At 43.9% G+C, this 5,975-nt stretch overlaps 1 long non-coding RNA gene across 1 annotated transcript; it reads left to right on the plus strand.

Annotated features, from left to right (window-relative positions):
* LOC124022858 lies at positions 1–978 on the plus strand. The gene is made up of 2 exons (XR_006836641.1): positions 1–213; positions 272–978. It is a non-coding gene; the product is annotated as an uncharacterized LOC124022858 (long non-coding RNA).
* Positions 979–5,975: the final 4,997 nt, after the last annotated feature.

A 5,975-nucleotide genomic window follows, 5' to 3' on the forward strand; every position in this document is an offset into this window, starting at 1 on the left:
CCCCCCCTCCCTCCCCCCCTACCTCCCCCCTCCCTCCCTCCTTTCCTCCCTCCTTTCCTCCCCCTCCCTCCTTTCCTCCCTCCTTTCTATCTACACCTTGTTTACAAATTAACCTGATCAGAGGTGTTTGTTACATATCTCAGTTTTGTATTTATAAGAAGAAGAAAAAATATTCAGAAATGCAAACCATAAAAAAGGCAGTGACATCTGCAGGTTGTGGGATTTAGCCCCATCCTGCAGATTCTGGGGTTAAGTCCCATCCTGTAGGCAGGTTGTGGGATTTAGCCCCATCCTGCAGATTCTGGGGTTAAGTCCCATCCTGTAGGCAGGTTGTGGGATTTAGCCCCATCCTGCAGATTCTGGGGTTAAGTCCCATCCTGTAGGCAGGTTGTGGGATTTAGCCCCATCCTGCAGATTCTGGGGTTAAGTCCCATCCTGTAGGCAGGTTGTGGGATTTAGCACCATCCTGCAGATTCTGGGGTTAAGTCCCATCCTGTAGGCAGGTTGTGGGGTTTAGCACCATCCTGCAGATTGTGGGGTTAAGTCCCATCCTGTAGGCAGGTTGTGGGATTTAGCACCATCCTGCAGATTCTGGGGTTAAGTCCCATCCAGTCTGCAGGTTCTGGGATTTAGCACCATCCTGCAGATTCTGGGGTTAAGTCCCATCCTGTAGGCAGGTTGTGGGGTTTAGCACCATCGTGCAGATTCTGGGGTTAAGTCCCATCCTGTAGGCAGGTTGTGGGATTTAGCACCATCCTGCAGGTTCTGGGGGTTAAGACCCTGCCCTGTGTTTGCTGAACCATCAGTGGGCATGGCAACACGTATCCTGGCTACACCACTGCGTGTCTCTGTCCCTACCCTCTACATCCTCTGCTTCCATAGGTGTTGTGATGAGATAGCCCCTCCCCTGTCCTTGTATGTGCATGCACGATGGTTCTTCCACTTAACAATAACAATCAATAAAGTTTGTCAAGATAAGCAGAATGTCTGGGCTCTACTATATTATCACTCTCTTTTGATTTATTTATTTACACTTTATGAGGGAAAATTACCAGAGATTCTCCTGTTCTGATCAGATGGAATTGAATCCCCACCTGGTCCAGAGATTCTCAGTTTCACAGGACCAACTAGGACCAAACAAGACCAACCAGGACCAACCAGGACCAGCCAGGACCAACCAGGACCAACCAGGACCAACCAGGACCAACCAGGACCAAACAAGACCAACCAGGACAAACCAGGACCAACCAGGACCAACCAGGACCAACCAGGACCAACCAGGACTAAACCAGAGAGAATGGTGACTTGTGATTTAAGGTATTATTTCTGACCCAGGTATATTTAAAAGGTATATATCAGATCAGGTATAGTTCAGACCCAGGTATATTTAAAACCAGGTATATATCAGATCAGGTATATTTAAAACCAGGTATATATCAGATCAGGTATATTTAAAACCAGGTATATATCAGATCAGGTATATTTAAAACCAGGTATATATCAGATCAGGTATAGTTCAGAGACATATATATTTAAAACCAGGTATATATCAGACCCAGGTATATTTAAAACCAGGTATATATCAGATCAGGTATATTTAAAACCAGGTATATATCAGAACAGGTATAGTTCAGACCCAGGTATACTTAAAACCAGGTATATATCAGATCAGGTATACTTAAAACCAGGTATATATCAGATCAGGTATAGTTCAGAGACAGGTATATTTAAAACCAGGTATATATCAGATCAGGTATATTTAAAACCAGGTATATATCAGATCAGGTATATTTAAAGCCAGGTATATATCAGATCAGGTATATTTAAAGCCAGGTATATATCAGATCAGGTATATTTAAAAGGTATATTTAAAACCAGGTATACATCAGATCAGGTATGGTTCAGACCTGGGTGTTTTAAAACCAGGTATATATCAGATCAGGTATATTTAAAACCAGGTATATATCAGAACATGGAATATATCAGATCAGGTATATTTAAAACCAGGTATATATCTGATCAGGTATAGTTCAGAGACAGGTATATTTAAAACTAGGTATATATCAGATCAGGTATAGTTCAGACCCGGGTGTATTTAAAACCAGGTTGTAAGGACCGACGCTGGGAGACGAGAAGCAAGTACAGGGAGTGAACATTTAATGTCTAATAGACAAGAAACAAGGACAACGTCTGGACAGGGGAAAACGTAATGACATCAATGCTGACATGGGGATGAAACAGAGGAACAGACAGATATAGGTAAGGTAATCAAAACGTGAAGGAGTACATGTGAGTCCAATGAAACGCTGCGTAACGAAGGTGACAGGTGTGCATAATGATGGGCAGCCTGGCGCCCCCTAGCACCAGGGCGGGTGAGAAGGAATGACAGTACCCCCCCCCCCCTATAGGGGCGCCACCCAGCGTCCCACCTGGGCGAGCCTGACGGGCCGGCCGAGCCAAGGGGGCCAGACAAGCCTGCTGAGGCGCTGGAGCCTGACGAGCCGGCCGAGGCGCTGGTGCCTGACGATCCCGCTGAAGCGTGACATGGGATGGGAGCCTGCCGAGCCAACCGAGGCAAGGAAACCAGACGATCCCGCTGAGGCGTGACGTGGGATGGGAGCCTGCCGAGCCAACCGAGGCAAGGAAACCTCTTGTGCCAGCTAATGCGTGGAAGCCTGACGAGACACCTGAGGCAAGAAAACCTCTCGTGCCAGCTAAGGCGTGGAAGCCTGACGAGCCAGCTGAGGCAAGGAAACCTCTCGTGCCAGCTAAGGTGTGACAGCCTGACGAGCCAGCTAAGGCAAGGAAACCTCTCGTGCCAGCTAAGGCGTGGAAGCCTGACGAGCCAGCTAAGGCAAGGAAACCTCTCGTGCCAGCTAAGGCGTGGAAGCCTGACGAGCCAGCTGAGGCGTGGAAGCCTGACGAGCCAGCTGAGGCGTGGAAGCCTGACGAGCCAGCTGAGGCGTGGAAGCCTGACGAGCCAGCTGAGGCGTGGAAGCCTGACGAGCCAGCTGAGGCGTGGAAGCCTGACGAGCCAGCTGAGGCGCCCCCGGTTTCATTGGCAGCGACACTCGGACCCGATGTCACCAACAATAACAAAAAACAAGACCTCCCTGATTGCTTCAAATTGTGGTGTCGGCATTTTGTAAGGACCAACGCTGGGCGACGAGAAGCAAGTACAGGGAGTGAACATTTCATGGATAATAGACAAGAAACTGAAGAAAACGTAACAACGTCAATGCTGACACGGGGATGAAACAGAGGAACAGACAGATATAGGTAAGGCAATCAAAACGTGAAGGAGTACAGGTGAGTCCAATGGGGCACTGATGCTCGTAACGAAGGTGACAGGTGTGCGTAATAATGGGCAGCCTGGCGAGTGTCAGGGAGGGGGAGCGGGAGCACGACACAGGTATATATCAGAACAGGTATAGTTCAGACCCAGGTATATTTAAAACCAGGTATATATCAGAACAGGTATAGTTCAGACCCAGGTATATTTAAAACCAGGTATATATCAGAACAGGTATAGTTCAGACCCAGGTATATTTAAAACCAGGTATATATCAGAACAGGTATAGTTCAGACCCAGGTATATTTAAAACCAGGTATATATCAGAACAGGTATAGTTCAGACCCAGGTATATTTAAAACCAGGTATATATCAGAACAGGTATAGTTCAGACCCAGGTATATTTAAAACCAGGTATATATCAGAACAGGTATAGTTCAGACCCAGGTATATTTAAAACCAGGTATATATCAGAACAGGTATAGTTCAGACCCAGGTATATTTAAAACCAGGTATATATCAGAACAGGTATAGTTCAGACCCAGGTATATTTAAAACCAGGTATATATCAGAACAGGTATAGTTCTGACCCAGGTATATTTAAAACCAGGTATATATCAGAACAGGTATAGTTCAGACCCAGGTATATTTAAAACCAGGTATATATCAGAACAGGTATAGTTCAGACCCAGGTATATTTAAAACCAGGTATATAACAGAACAGGTATAGTTCAGACCCAGGTATATTTAAAACCAGGTATATATCAGATCAGGTATAGTTCAGACCCAGGTATATTTAAAACCAGGTAAGTATCAGATGAGGAATATTTAAAACCAGGTATATATCAGATCAGGTATATTTAAAACCAGGTATATATCAGATCAGGTATAGTTCAGACCCAGGTATATTTAAAACCAGGTAAGTATCAGGTGAGGAATATTTAAAACCAGGTATATATCAGATCAGGTATATTTAAAACCCGGTATATATCAGATCAGGTATAGTTCAGAGGCAGGTATATTTAAAACCAGGTATTTATCAGATCAGGTATAGTTCAGACCCAGGTATATTTAAAACCAGGTATTTATCAGATCAGGTATAGTTCAGACCCAGGTATATTTAAAACCAGGTATATATCAGAACAGGTATAGTTCAGACCCAGGTATATTTAAAACCAGGTATATATCAGAACAGGTATAGTTCTGACCCAGGTATATTTAAAACCAGGTATATATCAGAACAGGTATAGTTCAGACCCAGGTATATTTAAAACCAGGTATATATCAGAACAGGTATAGTTCAGACCCAGGTATATTTAAAACCAGGTATATAACAGAACAGGTATAGTTCAGACCCAGGTATATTTAAAACCAGGTATATATCAGATCAGGTATAGTTCAGACCCAGGTATATTTAAAACCAGGTAAGTATCAGATGAGGAATATTTAAAACCAGGTATATATCAGATCAGGTATATTTAAAACCAGGTATATATCAGATCAGGTATAGTTCAGACCCAGGTATATTTAAAACCAGGTAAGTATCAGGTGAGGAATATTTAAAACCAGGTATATATCAGATCAGGTATATTTAAAACCCGGTATATATCAGATCAGGTATAGTTCAGAGGCAGGTATATTTAAAACCAGGTATTTATCAGATCAGGTATAGTTCAGACCCAGGTATATTTAAAACCAGGTATTTATCAGATCAGGTATAGTTCAGACCCAGGTATATTTAAAACCAGGTATATATCAGATCAGGTATAGTTCAGACCCAGGTATATTTAAAACCAGGTATATATCAGATCAGGTATAGTTCCGACCCAGGTATATTTAAAACCAGGTATATATCAGATCAGGTATAGTTCCGACCCAGGTATTTTTAAAACCAGGTATATTTAAAACCAGGTATATATCAGACCAGGTATATTTAAAACCAGGTATATATCAGATCAGGTATATTTCCGACCCAGCCAGGAACAGCATATTAAAAAGCCAGTTGTAATATGGATGTCAGGACTAGTTTCTAATTGAAGAATAAAAATAATTACTCTCCCATTCCCCAATTTGATTAGTATAATGAGAAAAGCGTCGCCAGAGGTTAGGGAGAAAGATAAGCAATATAAATGTTTAAATGTGATGAAGTCACATTACTGAGGTAATTACTGCCGCTCTGCCACAGTAACCAACAATCAATAATTCACAGATTCCAGGTCACGTCTCCCTCGTGTCATTTACAATTGGTTATTCACTGTGTTATTTAAAGAGGGAGGGGGGACTGTTTCAGTTGTCATTTTTCAGCCTGGTCCTCCAGGAGAAAGAGATGGAGCGAGGGAGGGAGACGGAGGGAGACAGAGAGATAGAGAGAGAGATAGAAACAGAGGGAGAGAGCTAGAAAGATGGAGCGAGGGAGGGAGACAGAGCGATGGAGAGAGAAAGCAGGGCAGAAAGATGGAGCGAGAGATGGAGAGAGAGAGCAGGGCAGAAAGATGGAGCGAGGGAGGGAGACAGAGAGATGGAGAGAGAGAGCAGGGCAGAAAGATGGAGCGAGTCAGGGAGACAGAGAGATGGAGAGAGAGCAGGGCAGAAAGATGGAGCGAGGGAGGGAGACAGAGAGATGGAGAGAGAGAGCAGGGCAGAAAGATGGAGCGAGGGAGGGAGACAGAGAGATGGAGAGAGA

This window comes from Oncorhynchus gorbuscha, unplaced genomic scaffold (genome assembly GCF_021184085.1).
Source record: "Oncorhynchus gorbuscha isolate QuinsamMale2020 ecotype Even-year unplaced genomic scaffold, OgorEven_v1.0 Un_scaffold_1457, whole genome shotgun sequence".
In the NCBI taxonomy this organism is placed as follows: Eukaryota; Metazoa; Chordata; class Actinopteri; order Salmoniformes; family Salmonidae; genus Oncorhynchus; species Oncorhynchus gorbuscha.